Here is a 17,391-nt window from a genome sequence, read left to right on the forward strand (position 1 = left end):
CCTGACTTGGAACTATATTGTCATTCCTACATCATCACTGGGTCCAAATCCTGGAACTCCCTATCTAACAGCAGTGTGAGAGTGCCTTCACCACATTGACTGCAACAGATCAACAAGAAGGCCTACCAACACCTTCTCAAGCATAACTAGGGATAGGCAATAAATATCAGCCTTGCTCGCAAAGCCTATATATCAGCATGAGGCTGTAACGTTACCACTGTGGGGCTGTGGAGGGGATGCAGAAATGAAGGGAACTGTGAGATGGTGCGAAATAGAGATACAAAGATGATGCCAGAACCGCAAGGACACAACTATCAGGGAAGACTGAACTGATTGGGACTGTACTCTCGAAAAGGCAAGGCTGAATGATGGCCCGATAGAGGTCTTTAAGATTATGAAGGGGTTTGATAGGGTAGATATAGAGAAGATATTTCCACTTAAGGGGAATCCAAAATTAGGGAACATAAATATAAGATAATCATTAATAAATCCATTGAGCAATTCAGTTGAAACATCTTTACTCAAAGAGTGGTTAGAACACGTTCCCACATGGAATAGTTGAAAAGAGTTACATGGATGCATTAAGGGAGAAAGGAATACAGGATATGTTGATAAGGTGAGATGAAGTAGGGTGGAAAGAGACCCATATGGAGCATGAACTCGGAGTGGGGGGGTGCGGGGGGGGCGGGGGGGGGGGGAGTGCAAATGGCCCGTTTGTTTCTTTGCTATAAATTTTATGTAAACCAGAAAGCCAAGAGTGCCGGGAGTGCTGTCCAAACATGGAGACTGCCATTACTTCACAGCCTCCAAGCTTTTCAAGGGAAAGGTCCTTTAGCTCAGCTTCAGTGAGTAATTATGAGGCTGTGGTTTGGCATGTAGTTAGTAGAGGGATGAGCAAAAGGCTGCCCAGGAATTATTTATGAAATCTGCTATCCGCACCAACCTCAAACCAATGAAAACCCATTAGGATATGGGCTGAGTGTGGTGTTTAAGGATTAAATCTGTCGATAAGCAGTTTTTTTGTGCTCATTCAACTCAGCATTGCTAGAGGCAAGAGCCGCCTGTTCATAATTACAATGTTGAGGGTGTAGAGTGTACAGGGTGGATGGGGGTTGGGTTTCTGACATTAGAGGTTAGTCCTGTGTAGAACTAAAGTCACCATGATCCCAGATTCAGCTCCCCTTCATGTCCTGAGCTGGTTCAGACGTGCAAATGGTCTCAGGGAGGAGAAAACAGCAAGGGTTCCTGCTCGATTGCTATGCAATGACAGCACCGATTAGAAGGAGCAAGTGTGTGGATATCAACTGAGAATGTGACAAGCCCAACCACAACCGAATATTCTGCTGACGCTCACCGATTAGCCTTGCACATAGACAATGCCCATTTGGGAGCACTATTGGGACCCTGGCACAGTCTAGAATTCCAGTATGAATCAGAGGCTTCAGAAGAAGAGTGGAAAAATTGAACTTGCATTTATGTAGCGCCTTTTGTGGCCTCGGGGCATCCCAAAGGCAAGCTTTTGAAATGTCGTCACATTTGTTATTCATGCAAATATGATAAGCCAATTTGCATACAACAAGGAATAACTAGTTAATCCACTGTTGGCTGAGGGATAAATATTGGCCAGGACACCAGGAGAACTCCCCTGCTCTTCTTTGAATAGTAACATGGGAGATTTTATGCCCACCTATCAGAGGCGCCATCTTTCGGATGAGACGTTAAACTGAGGCCCAGTTTGCCCATTCAGATGAACATAAAAAAAATCCCATAACACTATTTGGAAGAAGAGCAGAGGAGTTCTCCCCGGTGTCCTGGCCAATATTTGTCCCTCGACCAACATCACAAAAAAAAAAACAATTTGGTCATTGCTGTTTGTGGGAGCTTTCTGTGTACTCTAGACTAATACCTGGAATGAGGTTACTAGACTAATACCTGGAATGGGCGGGGTTGTCTTGCGAGGAAAGATTGGAGAGGCTAGGCTTGTATCCGTTAGAATTTAGAAGAGTAAGAGGTAACTTGATTGAAACATATAAGATCCTGAGGGGTCTTGACAGGGTGGATGTGGAAAGGATATTTCCCCTTGTGGGAGAATCTAGAACCAGGGGTCACTGTTTAAAAATAAAGGGTCGCCGATTTAAGACAGAGATGAGGAGAAATATTTTCTCTCAGAGGGTCGTGAGTCTTTGGAATTCTCTTCCTCAAAAAGTGGTGGAAGCAGAGTCTTTGAATATTTTTAAGGCAGAGGTAGATAGATTCTTGATAAGCAAGGGGGTGGAAGGTTATCGGGGAAAGGCGGGAATGTGGAGTGATCAGTTCAGCCATGAACTTATTGAATGGCGGAGCAGGATCGAGGGGCCGAGTGGCCTACTCCTGCTCCTAATTCGTATGTTTGTATGTTCATATAAATTGGCTGTCATGTTTCCTACAGTACAACAATGACTAGACTTCAATAGTATTTAACTGGCTGTAAAGTGATTTGATGTTGTGAAAGGCATTGTTTAAATTCAAGATTTCCTTCCTTTGAAATAGTGAGGGCATATTCTCTGAAATTTTGTAACACATGGGAATGCCTTCATTATGTCAGTCTTCAAAAAGAAACCTGCTCAACCGATGCAAATATAGTTCAGATTTACATATATAATTCATCCTCAAGGATCAGAAGAGCACGTTATCAGGTCAAACTAGGAAATAATGCAGCTGGGATCAGTCCTGATCTGATGGTACCAGCAGGAGGAGAGGGGGGGCAACAGGAGGAGAGGGGGAGCAACAGGAGGAGAGGGGGAGCAACAGGAGGAGAAGGGGGCCTGCAGGAGGAGAGGGGGAGCAGCGGGAGGAGAGGGGGAGCTGCGGGAGGAGAGGGGGAGCTGCGGGAGGAGAGGGGAGCCTGCAGGGGGAGAGGGGGGCCTGCAGGAAGAGAGGAGGGTGCTGTAGGAGGAAAGGGGGCCTGCAGGAGGAGAGGGGGAGTAACAGGGGGAGAGGGGGCCTGTAGGAAGAGAGGGGGAGTAACAGGGGGAGAGGGGGCCTGTAGGAAGAGAGGGGGAGTAACAGGGGGAGAGGGGGGGCCTGTAGGAAGAGAGGGGGAGCAACAGGGGGAGAGGGAGGCCTGCAGGAGGAGAGGGGGCGGCAACAGGGGGAGAGGGAGGCCTGCAGGAGGAGAGGGGGAGCAACAGGGGGAGCAACAGGGGGAGCAACAGGGGGAGAGGGAGGCCTGCAGGAGGAGAGGGGGAGCAACAGGGGGAGAGGGGGCCTGTAGGAAGAGAGGGGGAGTAACAGGGGGAGAGGGGGCCTGTAGGAAGAGAGGGGGAGCAACAGGGGGAGAGGGAGGCCTGCAGGAGGAGAGGGGGGGGGGCAACACGGGGAGAGGGAGGCCTGCAGGAGGAGAGGGGGAGCAACAGGGGGAGCAACAGGGGGAGCAACAGGGGGAGAGGGAGGCCTGCAGGAGGAGAGGGGGAGCAACAGGGGGAGCAACAGGGGGAGAGGGGGGCCTGCAGGAAGAGAGGGGGAGCAACAGGGGGAGCAACAGGGGGAGAGGGGAGCCTGCAGGAAGAGAGGGGGGTTGCTGTAGGAGGAGAGGAGGAGCTGCCTCTTGACTTTCATGTCCTATACCTGACAATAAAAGTAAAATTCTATTACCAACCTGAACTGCTGCCTTTAATGTCCTCTGAACCTGTCTCCCCAAATTCCTCTGTTCTTTCACAGCACCAAGACTACATCCATTCCGAGTATAATTGCAGCTGTTATTTTTAGCCAAAATTTGTCACACTTATTGAGATATACATTAGCCAATTTTTAATCCAGATCCCCCATCTTATCAATATCCCACTATAGCTTTCTTCGATCTGAAGGAATGAACTATGATCTTTTTTGACTGTCCCTAGTCCTACAACCAAACCATTGATGCACACAGTGAAGAGAAGTGGCCTCAGGACTGAACCCTATGGGAGACCATTGCCCACTTCCAAATATTCTGAGAAATGGCCCAAAACTCCGTCTTTCTCTTTTTGCAATCAAGTTTGAATCCAGTTTGGCATCCCATACCCTCCTTAATTAATTCCATACCCTTTAATCCTCTCCGGTAATTTCCTGTGGGATGTCCAATCAAACGTTTTCCTAATGTCCATGTAAGTTACATCCAATGTATTTTCCTCAGCTCCCACATCGGTTGCCTCCTTAAAGAATTCTCTGAGCTATGTTAAGCACAATCGTCCCCGTTGAAATCTATCCTGGCTTTCTTTTGGGCCTCCTTATCTCGAGAGACAATGGATACGTGCCTGGAGGTGGTCAGTGGTTTGTGAAGCAGCGCCTGGAGTGGCTATAAAGGCCAATTCTGGAGTGACAGGCTCTTCCACAGGTGCTGCAGAGAAATCTGTTTGTTGGGGCTGTTGCACAGTTGGCTCTCCCCTTGCGCCTCTGTCTTTTTTCCTGCCAACTACTAAGTCTCTTCGACTCGCCACAATTTAGCCCTGTCTTTATGGCTGCCCGCCAGCTCTGGCGAATGCTGGCAACTGACTCCCACGACTTGTGATCAATGTCACACGATTTCATGTCGCGTTTGCAGACGTCTTTATAACGGAGACATGGACGGCCGGTGGGTCTGATACCAGTGGCGAGCTCGCTGTACAATGTGTCTTTGGGGATCCTGCCATCTTCCATGCGGCTCACATGGCCAAGCCATCTCAAGCGCCGCTGACTCAGTAGTGTGTATAAGCTGGGGGTGTTGGCCGCTTCAAGGACTTCTGTGTTGGAGATATAGTCCTGCCACCTGATGCCAAGTATTCTCCGAAGGCAGCGAAGATGGAATGAATTGAGACGTCGCTCTTGGCTGGCATACGTTGTCCAGGCCTCGCTGCCGTAGAGCAAGGTACTGAGGACACAGGCCTGGCTACCTCTGACTATTTCCTCTTTATATGGGGCAGGATTTTTATTCCTCGCCGAGGTTGCGAACGGAGGCAGCTCTGGCCCGAAAATACCGACACCGGGCCGGTGTGCCGGTTTCCCGACCCTGTTCCGAGCGTCGGCCATTTTGGCTGAGGCGGCTTCAGGGTTGGCAGGGCAGCCCACCCCCTCGAGTGACTTTCTAGTTGGCCTCCAGTTTTCCGTAGCGACGGGGCAGTTCAACTGCCTGGAGGCAGGCACCCAGCAGCAGGCCGGGGTGCCAGTGCTCCAGGCAGGCCTACAGGCCCCCTGTGCCTGCCCGGGTGTGGGTGCAGCCAAAGGCCACCCTGTAGAGGGATTCCACCCCCACACCCCCCTGACAGTGGTGGCCTGGCTTTATTTTGTACTTTTTAATGACATTTTTTAAAAAGTTGGTAGGAGGGCACCTTCGTGTTGAAGCGCCCTCTCAGTTACTTACCTGTTGCTGCAGCCAGGTGCTCCTCTGAAGCTGCAAGGCCTCTGATTGGCCCTCCAGCTTCGAGCGCCCCATGCCCTTAATTGGGCAGAGATCCTGTCTCCATACCAATTAAGGGGGCGCCCTGGTCAAAATTCCAACGAGTGTCTGTTCCCCTAGCTGGCAGTTTCGCGACCCAGAAATAGTCCATGCTCCAGTTTCCCGCCCCCAAAGTGAAAATTCAGCCCATGGTAATTCCATCCTTAATTAAAGACTAGAATTCTCCCTACCCGGGTGTTAAAGTAAGTGGTAATTGCCCAGATTAGCTGAGTTTTAGCAAATATTCAGTGGGAAATTTGGATCAATAGCACCCTTTGTTTGGGTGCTACAGGTGCCGTTTAGTGTCTAAAATGGTGTCATGGTACAACGCACTCTCTTGGGTTTATCCACTCCTGACACCATATTGGTGAAGACGTTAGCGGGGGCGCAGTGAACGACAACTAGAAGTGTGCAAAGGAGGCAGAACATGATGTCATTGAGTGCACAATATTGATTTGATGCCAGTGGTGTCATTTTGGAGCTCAGCGCTCTTAACCTTGCACAGCTGAACATGCATTCAGCAGCGAGAAAGGAACCCTCACTACCTGTACTATTTAAACCGATCATCAACTACTTACAGGTTAAGTGCTGGTTGATTTCTTCTGTCTGTTGCTATGATTCTATCAGCATTTGGTGCTTTCCGTAGTTGTTTAAAGTTGCAAATGTCTACAGCGAGCGGTGTGGCAGGTGCTCAAGGAGTTTTTGCTGACTTCAAGGCTTTTGCACAGATCAGTTGCTCCAAGGCATGGCTGCACTAGTAGGCATTCTCCTTTGGAATACAACATGATTGGGAGAATTAGCAGAGGCCACACAGAGCAAGGCAAGCTGCTGGAAGAGAGAGGAGGAGGAGGGAGAGAAGGGCTCTCAGCCATATTCGCCCCGGGTGTTAAGGGAGCAACACCCCTATCTGAACCTCAGCAAGGAACAATGTGTTAGGTGCCTTCACTGCAGTAAGGACTTCCTCATTGCAAAATGAGCATGGTGATGACGTTTTAAGCATTTGACTCCCTCTAGGCTGGAGCATAAGCTACTTAGAACATCCCTTAGTTTGCCATCCATTGTTGTGTGAGAGAGGTCGCTGACAGTATTTATGGAAAGCTAGCCACATTTCATTCTCTTTTGCTAGAGAGAAGCAGGCAGGGCAAGTTTGCAGCTTGGCGAGGACTGCAGGCATCCCCATGGGTGCAGGGTGCCATTGACTGCACACACATCACGTGTCGGGTTCGGGTCAGGTGGGGCCCATCTTCAGGCTCGGCTCGGGTCGGGCCAAGTCCAAGTCGAGTCGGGTCGGGCCGGACACACACGGTAAATGCTCTGCCGGTAAGTATTAAAAATAAAAAACTTATCTGAGCTGGGAGTCCGGGACGAAACTGAGTCTGCGCAGTCAGCGAGTGACGTCACTATGACGTCATCACGCATGCGCGGCAGCTTCATGGAGGTTCCGAGTTGGGAGGTAAGTAAATGGATGGCCGGATCGGGCTCGGGTCGGGTCGAGTCGGGGCGGGCTTGAGTCGGGTCAGGCTTGGGGCAAAAGCGGAGGGACTCGGGCCGGGTCGGGCTCGGGACCGCAGTGGTTCGGTCGGGTTCGGGCCGGGTTCGTTTTCCCGACCTAAAGTAGGCCTCTACTGGAGCAACACTTCTGCTGTGTAGAGGAGTCCTGCAGTACGACTGTCAATTTTCATCATGGTCTGCTGCATCCTTTCTGACCTCGCCATCTTGAAGGACAGCTCTCACACCAACTGTGCACTGAGTATTTGAGTTGCTGAAGCATGAGGAAATGGAGGAGAAGGAGGAGGAAGAGGCGGAAGAGAGGAGGTAACCTAGACAATGCTTTCAGGTTGGGTTTTCCATGGAGAATTTGTCCGAATGTGATACGAGTAACCGCAACCCCAATTCCCCATTCACCAGCAGTCCCACGCCTCATCTTCCCTCTGTTATTGATCATCACAGTGTCCTCTTGGCCAGAATGCAAAAAAAAAGGCCACTACAAATTAAACATTTCAAAACAAATTTATAAATAAAGTCATTCCATATTGCATAAAGACTCAACTAATCACCCTTTTGCCTGTCCTCCACATGCCTTTGCCTGTTCCATTGCTGCATCGTGGCAGGTGGACTTTCAGTGGAGGAGACTGCGGATGGCCTTGGAGGATGACCTCAAACAGCTCTGAGTCAAGAAGGCTTGGCTGTGGACTGCACCACCTTGGCAAGGTCAGCAGCAGTTTGGCTGACTGACAGGCAATAGAAAGGGCACTGGTGGAGTAGTAGGGGTGAGAGAATGTATGCTATCTTGCTGAGAGAGGACAGCAGGTTCATGCTCAATGCAGCCACTGCCACTGCACCAGGGCAGGGCCTAAGCAATCCTAGTAATTTTTTGGAGGACAGATTGCTGGACTGCTGTGACACGCGGCAAGCCCCTTTGAGCACTGTCGTATTGACTTGGCAGTGTGTTGGATTGGCATTGGGCAGCATGTTGCATTGGTGTTGGGCAGAATGTTGGATTGATGTTGGGCAAAGTGTTGGTTTGGCATTGGGCAGGATGACATCTGTCTGGACATGTCATGCCAAACCTTGAACGTCTGAGCCAAGTTACAAAACAGCAAATTGCATATGATATGCCAGACAGTCTGACCTACCGGCTAGTGCACATGACCTATTCCAGATAGAATTTCCGATTTTTGGGCCAGTTTTTATTTGCTGTGAGGCAGGGGGGAGAATTCTTGTACAGGATATCATGAGAGTAATGTGACATTAAGGCTGAACCTTGAATGTCAGCAATCCAGAGCAGTATATCACTTGTAGCCAGATTGTCAATCGCAGTCCATCACACTCCAGAGAGACATATTTTCAGGAAGGGAGGTCCAACTGGATATTTCTTACTGAAGTGCAGTCCCATATTGTAGCAGGAAAGCAATATGTCTACATTGACAAAACAAATAGTTTCCAAACTTATCTCCTCCAGAGACAAGACAGGTCATAACTCTTGCTGTATTCCATACCTGGAAATCTGGGAATAGATGGTAACTTCATTGATTGAAATGAACTATTTGGCTTTGGAACCAGGAAATCGTGCCACCAGCTGGTTACTCTTCATGCCCAGTCTGTATGTAGGTTGGCACAACTTCTGGACCCACCGTGCAATCCGTGAGACTGTCCCTCTGCAGTGACATCAGGGCTTTGTGACATGGAGGTCCCTCCTGGTTGAGAGGTGGATTGGAAGTTTTTGAAAGAACCTTTTATTGAACTCACTGCTCTATACATTATAAAAATGGAAGAAGCAGTTTAATTTCATATTTGATTAATTCATTTAAGTTCTTCCTGAGGCAGTATCTCCCACCCATCCTCCTCCTCTAACCTAATAATAAGACCCTTTTTACCCTCCTCCTCTAGCCAAAAAGGACTGAACAGGTAAGCTATTTCACTGTTTTTGTTAATATCTATATTTGTACTTAATTAAGGGGTAATTGAGTAAAAGAAATGGCAGCCAGGGGAGTGCAGTGCTCCTCCTGCAGTATGTTCGAGGTGAGGGGAACCTCCGGTGACCCTGCCGACTTCACCTGCTGGAAGTGCATCCGTCTCCAGCTCCTATCAGACCGTGTTAGGGAACTGGAGCTGGAGCTGGATGAACTGAGGATCATTCGGGAAGCTGAGGGGGTGATAGATAGAAGCTACAGGGATGTCGTTACTCCACAAAACAAAGGCAGCTGGGTAACAGTTAGAGGTGGGAAGAGGTCAGTGCAGGGATCTCCTGTGGTCGTTCCCCTCAGCAACAAGTATACAGTTTTAGATACTGTTGGGGGGGACGGCCTATCGGGGGCAGGCTGCAGTGAACGGGCCTCTGGCACGGGGTCCTGCACTGTGGCTCAGAAGGGAAGGAGGGAGAATGGGAGAGCACTAGTCATCGGGGACTCGATGGTGAGGAGTACCGACAGGCGGTTCTGTGGGCGCAAGCGAGACGCACGGATGGTTTGTTGCCTACCTGGTGCCAGGGTCCGTGATGTTTGTGATCGCGTCTTCAGGATCCTTAAAGGGGAGGGGGAGCAGCCAGAGGTCGTGGTGCACATTGGCACCAACGACGTAGGAAGGAAGGGTGGCACAGATGTTAGAAGTGAGTTTAGGGAGTTAGGCTGGAAGCTGAAAGCTCGGACGGACAGAGTTGTTATCTCTGGTTTGTTGCCGGCGCCACGTGATAGTGAGGCTAGGAATAGGGAGAGAGCACAGCTGAACACGTGGCTGCAGGAATGGTGTAGGAGAGAGGGCTTCCAGTTCTTGGATAATTGGACTGCATTCTGGGGAAGATGGGACCTGTTCAAACAGGACGGGCTGCATCTGAACCAGAGGGGCACCAATATCCTGGGAGGGAGGTTTGCTAGTACTGTTCGGGAGGGTTTAAACTAGTTTGGGAGGGGGATGGGAACCGGACTTGTAGTCCAGGGACCAGTGGGTCCACTCAGAATGACAAAGAGTGTAGTGAGGTATTGGGGAAGGTAGCACTGTCGCAGAGGACAGATGGGCACGGAGAAGGGTTAAAGTGCGTATACTTCAACGCAAGAAGCATCAGGAATAAGGTGAGTGAATTGAAGGCGTGGATGGGCACTTGGGACTACGATGTTGTGGCCATCACTGAAACGTGGATAGGTGAGGGGGAGGAATGGTTCTTGGAGGTACCTGGTTATAGATGTTTTCATAAGATTAGGAATGGTGGTAAAAGAGGTGGGGGGGTGGCATTGTTAGTTAGAAATAGTGTAACAACTGCTGAAAGAATTTTCGAGGAGGATCTGCCGACTGAGGCACTGTGGGTTGAGGTCAGGAACAGGAAAGGAGCAGTCACCTTGATGGGAGTTTTCTATCGGCCCCCCAATAGCAGCAGGGAGGTGGAAGAGCAGATTGGGAAACAGATTTTGGAAAGGAGCAGAAGTCACAGGGTAGTAATTATGGGGGATTTCAACTTCCCAAATATTGATTGGCAACTCTTTAGATCGAATAGTTTGGATGGGGTAGTGTTTGTGCAGTATGTCCAGGAAGCTTTTCTGACTCAGTATGTAGACTGCCCGACCAGAGGGGAGGCAATATTGGATTTGGTACTAGGTAATGAACCAGGGCAAGTGATAGAGCTGTTGGTGGGCGAGCACTTTGGAGATAGTGATCACAATTCTGTAGCATTCACTGTGGTAATGGAGAGGGATAGGTATGTGCAACAGGGCAAGGTTTACAATTGGGGGAAGGGTAGATATGATGCTTTCAGGCAGGAACTGAGGAGCATAAGTTGGGAGCATATGCTGGCAGGGAAGGGCACGGTCGAAATGTGGAACTTTTTCAAGGAGCAGATAGTAGGGACCATTGATAAGCATGTCCCTGTCAGACAGGGAAGGGATGGTCATGTGAGGGAACCGTGGTTGACAAGAGAGGTTGAGAGTCTTGTTAGGAAGAAGAAGGATGCGTATATAAGGTTGAGGAAAAGGGGCACAGGCATAGCTCTGGAGGGATACAAGATGGCCAGGAAGGATCTGAAGAAAGGGATTAGGAGAGCTAAGAGAGGGCATGAAAAATGCTTGGCGGGTAGGATAAAAGAAAACCCCAAGGCCTTTTACGCGTATGTCAGAAATATGAGGATGACTAGGGGGACCGTAGGTCCGGTCAAGGACAATAGCGGGAGACTGTGTGTTGAGCCGGAAGAGATAAGTGAGGTTTTGAATGAGTACTTCTCTTCGGTATTTACGAATGAGAAGGGGTGTATTACTGAAGAGGACGGTGTGAAACAGACTGGTAAGCTCGAGGAAGTGCTCGTTAGGAGGGAAGATGTGTTGGGGTTTTTGAATAACTTGAAGATAGACAAGTCTCCCGGGCCTGACGGGGTATATCCAAGGATGTTATGGGAAGCAAGGGATGAAATTGCAGAGCCGCTGGCAATGATCTTTTCATCTTCTCTGTTGACGGGGGTGGTACCAGGTGATTGGAGGGTGGCAAATGTTGTGCCCCTGTTCAAGAAAGGGAATAGGAACAACCCTGGGAATTACAGGCCAGTTAGTCTTACTTCGGTGGTAGGCAAGTTGATGGAAAAGGTGCTGAGGGATAGGATTTCTGAGCATCTGGAAAGACACTGCTTGATTCGGGACAGTCAGCACGGTTTTGTGAGGGGTAGGTCTTGCCTCACAAGCCTGATTGAATTCTTTGAGCAGGTGACCAAGCAAGTGGATGAGGGTAAACCAGTGGATGTGGTGTACATGGATTTTAGTAAGGCATTTGATAAGGTCCCCCATGGTAGACTTATGGAGAAAGTCAGGAGGCATGGGATAGTGGGGAATGTGGCCAGTTGGATTAAGAATTGGCTAACTGATAGAAGGCAGAGAGTGGTCTTAGATGGTAAATACTCAGCCTGGAGCCCAGTTACCAGTGGCGTGCCACAGGGATCAGTTCTGGGTCCTCTCCTGTTTGTGATTTTTATTAACGACTTGGATGAGGAAGTCGAAGGGTGGGTCAGTAAATTTGCAGATGATACAAAGGTTGGTGGAGTTGTGGATACCGAGGAGGGCTATTGTCGTCTGCAAAGGGACTTGGATAGGTTGCAGTGCTGGGCTGAAAAGTGGCAGATGGAGTTTAACCCTGAAAAGTGTGAGGTCGTCCATTTTGGAAGGACAAACACGAATGCAAAATACTGGGTTAACGGTAGGGTTCTTGGGCATGTGGAGGAGCAGAGAGACCTTGGGGTCTATGTGCATAGATCGTTGAAAGTTGCAACTCAAGTGGATAGGGCTGTGAAGAAGGCATATGGGGTGTTAGCGTTCATTAGCAGAGGGATTGAATTTAAGAGCCGTGAGGTGATGATGCAGCTGTACAGGACCTTGGTAAGGCCTCATTTGGAGTACTGTGTGCAGTTCTGGTCGCCTCATTTTAGGAAGGATGTGGAAGCCTTGGAGAGGGTGCAGAGGAGATTTACCAGGATGTTGCCTGGAATGGAGAATAAGTCTTACGAGGAAAGGCTGAACATTCTAGGCCTCTTCTCATTAGAACGGAGAAGGATGAGGGGTGACATGATAGAGGTTTATAAGATGATCAGGGGAATAGATAGGGTAGACAGTCAGAAACTTTTTCCCCGGGTGGAGCAAAGCGTTACAAGGGGTCATAAATTTAAGGTGAAGGGTGGGAGATATAAGGGGGATGTCAGGGGAAGGTTCTTTACCCAGAGAGTGGTCGGGGCATGGAATGCCTTGCCTGGGGAAGTTGTTGAGTCAGAAACTTTAGGGACTTTCAAACGGCTTTTAGATAGGTATATGGATAAAGGAGAATGATGGGGTATAGATTAAATTGTCCTTGACAGAGGACAAAGGATCGGCACAACATCGTGGGCCGAAGGGCCTGTTCTGTGCTGTATTTTTCTATGTTCTATGTTCTATGTTCTATGGTGCAATTGGTCATGATTGACACAATTTTGCAGTTTTAGATGTTATAAGTATAGGATCAATTCGGCCTCGAAATAATAAGCCAGTGAGCAACTGATGTCTATGTTAAAGATCTTTGCATTTGTGAAAGATGTTAAATGAAAGAAGAGCCTTGTGGCACTTTAATTGCAAGAACATCTTGTGTTCTGCATGGTTCCCATTGGATTGTGTATTTGCAATCAATAGGAAACTCTTGCCATTAACTTTCCTATTCAGCATAGCGGCACCTCATCAGACCCCTTTCCTATCCTGAGTGGCGTGAAACAGGGCTGTGTTCTCGCACCTACACTTTTTGGGATTTTCTTCTCACTGCTGCTCTCACATGCGTTCAAGTCTTCAGAAGAAGGAATTTTCCTCCACACAAGATCAGGGGGCAGGTTGTTCAACCTTGCCCGTCTAAGAGCGAAGACCAAAGTACGGAAAGTCCTCATCAGGGAACTCCTCTTTGCTGACGATGCTGCTGTAACATCTCACACTGAAGAGTGTCTGCAGAATCTCATCGACAGGTTTGCAGCTGCCTGCAACGAATTTGGCCTAACCATCAGCCTCGACAACAAACATCATGGGGCAGGAAGTCAGAAATGCTCCATCCATCAATATCGGCGACCACGCTCTGGAAGTGGTTCAAGAGTTCACCTACCTAGGCTCAACTATCACCAGTAACCTGTCTCTCTATGCAGAAATCAACATGCGCATGGGAAAGGCTTCCACTGCTATGTCCAGACTGGCCAAGAGAGTGTGGGAAAATGGCGTACTGACACGAAACACAAAAGTCCGTGTGTATCAAGCCTGTGTCCTCAGTACCTTGCTCTACAGCAGCGAGGCCTGGACAACATATGTCAGCCAAGAGCGACGTCTCAATTCATTCCATCTTCGCTGCCTCCGGAGAATCCTTGGCATCAGGTGGCAGGACCGTATCTCCAACACAGAAGTCCTCGAGGTGGCCAACATCCCCAGCATATACACCCTACTGAGCCGGCGTTGCTTGAGATGGCTTGGCCATGTGAGCTGCATGGAAGATGGCAGGATCCCCAAGGACACATTGTACAGCGAGCTCGCCACTGGTATCAGACCCACCGGCCGTCCATGTCTCCGCTTTAAAGACGTCTGCAAACGCGACATGACGCCCTATGACATTGATCACAAGTCGTGGGAGTCAGTTGCCAGCGTTCGCCAGAGCTGGCGGGCAGCCATAAAGGCGGGGCTAAAGTGTGGCGCGTCGAAGAGACTTAGCAGTTGGCAGGAAAAAAGACAGAGGCGCAAAGGGAGAGCCAACTGTGTAACAGCCCCGACAACAAATCTGCAGCACCCGTGGAAGAGTCTGTCACTCTAGTATTGGCATTTATAGCCACTCCAGGCGCTGCTCCACAAACCACTGACCACCTCCAGGTGCTTACCCATTGGGGAATGTAGATTGGGAGCAGCTGTTTGAAGGTAAATCCACATGTGATATGTGGGAGGCTTTTAAAGAGAGGTTGATTAGCGTGCAGGAGAGACATGTTCCTGTGAAAATGAGGGATAGAAATGGCAAGATTAGGGAACCATGGATGACAGGTGAAATTGTGAGACTAGCTAAGAGGAAAAAGGAAGCATACATAAGGTCTAGGCGGCTGATGAAAGACGAAGCTTTGAAAGAATATCGGGAATGTAGGACCAATCTGAAACGAGGAATTAAGAGGGCTAAAAGGGGTCATGAAATATCTTTAGCAAACAGGGTTAAAGAAAATCCCAAAGCCTTTTATTCATATATAAAGAGAAAGAGGGTAACTAGAGAAAGGATTGGCCCACTAAAGGACAAAGGAGGAATGTTATGCTTGGACTCAGAGAAAATGGGTGAGATTCTAAACGAGTACTTTGCATCGGTATTCACCGAGGAGAGGGACATGACGGATGTTGAGGTTAGGAACAGATGTTTGATTACTCTAGGTCAAGTCAGCATAAGGAGGGAGGAAGTGTTGGGTATTCTAAAGGGCATTAAGGTGGACAAGTCCCCAGGTCCGGATGGGATCTATCCCAGGTTACTGAGGGAAGAGAGAGAGGAAATAGCTGGGGCCTTAACAGATATCTTTGCAGCATCCTTAAACACGGGTGAGGTCCCGGAGGACTGGAGAATTGCTAATGTTGTCCCCTTGTTTAAGAAGGGTAGCAGGGATAATCCAGGTAATTATAGACCGGTGAGCCTGACGTCAGTGGTAGGGAAGCTGCTGGAGAAGATACTGAGGGATAGGATCTATTCCCATTTGGAAGAAAATGGGCTTATCAGTGATAGGCAACATGGTTTTGTGCAGGGAAGGTCATGTCTTACCAACTTAATAGAATTCTTTGAGGAAGTGACAAAGTTGATTGATGAGGGAAGGGCTGTCGATGTCATATACATGGACTTCAGTAGGGCATTTGATAAGGTTCCCCATGGCAGGCTGATGGAGAAAGTGAAGGCGCATGGGGTCCAAGGTGTACTAGCTAGATGGATAAAGAACTGGCTGGGCAACAGGAGACAGAGAGTAGCAGTAGAAGGGAGTTTCTCAAAATGGAGACGTGTGACCAGTGGTGTTCCACAGGGATCCGTGCTGGGACCACTGTTGTTTGTGATATACATTAATGATTTGGAGGAAAGTATAGGTGGACTGATTAGCAAGTTTGCAGACGACACTAAGATTGGTGGAGTAGCAGATAGTGAAGGGGACTGTCAGAGAATACAGCAGAATATAGATAGATTGGAGAGTTGGGCAGAGAAATGGCAGATGGAGTTAAATCAGGGCAAATGCGAGGTGATGCATTTTGGAAGATCCAATTCAAGAGTGAACTATACAGTAAATGGAAAAGTCCTGGGGAAAATTGATGTCCAGAGAGATTTGGGTGTTCAGGTCCATTGTTCCCTGAAGGTGGCAACGCAGGTAAATAGAGTGGTCAAGAAGGCATACGGCATGCTTTCCTTCATCGGACGGGGTATTGAGTACAAGAGTTGGCAGGTCATGTTACAGTTGTATAGGACTTTGGATCGGCCACATTTGGAATACTGCGTGCAGTTCTGGTCGCCACATTACCAAAAGGATGTGGATGCTTTGGAGAGGGTGCTGAGAAGGTTCACCAGGATGTTGCCTGGTATGGAGGGCGCTAGCTATGAAGAGAGGTTGAGTAGATTAGGATTATTTTCATTAGAAAGACGGAGGTTGAGGGGGGACCTGATTGAGGTGTACAAAATCATGAGAGGTATAGACAGGGTGGATAGCAAGAGGCTTTTTCCCAGAGTGGGGGATTCAATTACTGGAGGACACGAGTTCAAAGTGAAAGGGGAAAAGTTTAGGGGGGATATGTGTGGAAAGTTCTTTACGCAGAGGGTGGTGGGTGCCTGGAACGCGTTGCCAGCGGAGGTGGTAGATGCGGGCACGATGGCATCTTTTAAGATGTATCTAGACAGATACATGAATGGGAAGGAAGAAAAGAGATACAGAACCTTAGAAAATAGGCGACATGTTTAGAGAGAGGATCTGGATCGGCGCAGGCTTGGAGGGCCGAAGGGCCTGTTCCTGTGCTGTAATTATCTTTGTTCTTTGTTCTTTGTCTCCCGAGACGAGGAGGCCAGAGAAAGAAAGAAGAAAGAGTCTGTTTAACATCTTTAATGACATTTTCTGATTCCAGTGTCTTGCAAGATAAACCCTTGTTCTCGAATTTTCCCTGCAATCGTCAATCTCTGGCCTGAGGAGTGTCATAGAATAGTACATTCAGCCCATCGATACAGACTGTGCAGGTGTCAGCCATGGCTCAGTATGTTGCATTCTCACCTCTGAGTCAGAAGGTTGTGGGTTCAAGTTCCACACCAGAGAGCTAGGCTGGCACTCCCAGTGCAGTACTGAGGTAGGTCTATCCTACAGTGACTACACTTCAAAATTGGAAGTAAAGTGCTTTGGGACACACTGAGAGGGCAGAAAGAAGCTCAGTTTAATGAAAAGACGGCACCTCCGACAGTATGATGCTCCCTCGGTACAGCACTGAAGTGTCAGCTTGGATGACACACACCTGTTGCCTCAGGTGAGAGTGCGACCCTCTGAACTACAAGTAAATTGATTTAGCGACTCCATCACAGTGCTGGGTTACTGTGTGTGTCAAGCACCCAGCTGAGTAAAAAAAGATTCCATCACCCCACAACACCCCATCACTATTGCCCAGTAACTTTGAGAAATCAGTTGTCTACTTAGCAGGGGTTGATGATCACCCCCAACAAGGCTGTCCAGGGGGGTAGCTTTTTACTTCTGGTGATGCATTTGAAAGCCGGAGTAAGCAGAAACAGTTTTCAGAAAGTTTGGGTGCTGGGTTTCCAGGAATGTGATGGCTATTGCAGATTACATGGCACTGCAGTTTATCTTGTGATGCACCAGGTCCACACTGACAGCAGCTCGTAGTTTCTGGAGAGATAGTTCAAACGGCTCACAGCAGTGCAGGCCAGAGATGAGGGTGCCTGGGACCCGGTGTTTGCGCGAGATCACAGGATGTTCCCAAAACACAGGCTTCTGTTGAACCAAATTG

This window comes from Heterodontus francisci, chromosome 43 (genome assembly GCF_036365525.1).
Source record: "Heterodontus francisci isolate sHetFra1 chromosome 43, sHetFra1.hap1, whole genome shotgun sequence".
Classification (NCBI taxonomy): Eukaryota; Metazoa; Chordata; class Chondrichthyes; order Heterodontiformes; family Heterodontidae; genus Heterodontus; species Heterodontus francisci.